The sequence below is a fragment of the Melanostigma gelatinosum genome (genome assembly GCF_949748355.1).
Source record: "Melanostigma gelatinosum genome assembly, chromosome: 1".
Lineage (NCBI taxonomy): Eukaryota > Metazoa > Chordata > Actinopteri > Perciformes > Zoarcidae > Melanostigma > Melanostigma gelatinosum.
This window is the reverse complement of record NC_136634.1, coordinates 17,424,870-17,426,644: the sequence shown is the minus strand read 5'-3', so window position 1 is coordinate 17,426,644 and position 1,775 is coordinate 17,424,870.

The window sequence follows — 1,775 nt, the reverse complement described above, 5'->3', positions numbered from 1 at the left end:
TGACCCCACATTCGTGTACGGCTATGTGGTGTGTGGTTTGAATCAGTGTGTGAACCCTCTCATTGACGAGAACCCAACAAGCTTTTTACTCTCACCTCATGCAATCTTGTTTTTTGATAGTCATAAATGTTTGAAATTTGTGTTCACGTTGTAAGAAGCAAATGTGGATTTTTTTTCAAATTCTATAAAATGCGCTCTCAGCAATTTCTTTGCATCTTTAGTTAATCTTACAGGTTTTAAGTTAAGCGTTCTTCCATGGATTTACCAACACCTTCAGGGTGTTGGTATTGAGATGGTTGATAGATATAAATATGATATATTATTACCGTAATATGAATTTTAAGCATCACGTTGGAGCTCTTGCGAACAAACACAGTGGGTTTCTTACAAAGATTAAAGTTATGTTTCCCCCCATCCTCGTGTAAACGTCTGTCTTAGCGAGACTATGGTGATCATAGTCAACATAATCATAGTCATTTACAGATTTGGCCTGTAAGATACAAGGAGATATATTTTAAACTCAGGTTATAGGACTCATCACTGCACATTGTAAAATCTGGTATGTTCATTTGCTATGTGTAGGATGAAGAATTGGTACTTTTTAAGATAAAATACCATTCTATGTACTGCATAATTACTCAGATCGGCATTTGGAAAAGCTTTTGTATCTGGTTATAATTCACAGGGCCATCAAGCATTGATATTTAATATCACTGATCTGTCTCCATCTCTCAACGACAAGACACACTTCATTTAGCCTAATCCGTAACATGCTTATTTATTGTTGATTCAGAATACTAGGTTTATTTTATAAAGAGTAATTCAGCTCAATAACTTTTAGAAACTAAGCTGATTGCAAAAAAATCAAATTCAAGTGCAATTTTAACAGTCGACGAACTCCAGATTTCCCTTTTCCAGTTGGAATCACGTGGCCCGTAGTTAAGTGTGAGGAATATAAAACACATTAAGTCAGTATTCTGTGTCTCTGTTGATAGTTGCATGCAGTTTTCCTGTAATTAATTAACAATTTCCTGTATTTTAAGGTGTTACATTTTCGAGCTGGCTGAAAGTTAAAACCATTTTATGACAGTTTTCGACTCAAATGAATCCCTCTGTGTGAAATATGTGTCAGGTGTTCTGCAGCTCATTACCCATAATTGTAATCAGCTGGTACCGTTACATTTTACAACCATTTTGTTATGGAAGAGTTCAATATGTTAAACTTAACAGGACCAATACACCTTAACCGAAACATTGAGCAAATAATATGTTTATTTCAAAGAAATATAACAAATATATTTATTTCTTTAACTCTCGATAAAATCAATTCATAACGCTGCTTTTACATGTAGTCCAATCTGATGCTGATGTCACACAGCATATTGTATTCTCTGTGTTGTGTATCATTTTACAAGATACAATCATTAAAAACAAATCCTTGCACAATCGGTGTGACAGCTACACGAGACACTGCACGGCTGATGCCTTCGCTGTCAAATATAGTTTCTGAATTATTTCAGTCAAAAAGAAGCAAATAATAGAATATGCTGCATTCTGCAGAGGAGGACCGAGCTGGTACACCTCTGCATTATTCAGAGCAACTTTGAGGTTGTAGGTAGCTAAGTGCACCCTCAAAGGATGAATAAGTAATGCTTTCTGTTTTTCAGGGCAATCCTTTTCACACGGAGGGCACTCCTGGCATGGTGGTACTTTAACATTTTGTCAGCGGGTTGGCTCAGTAAGCTGAGCTGTAAACATTTTTCTCACTCAGTATC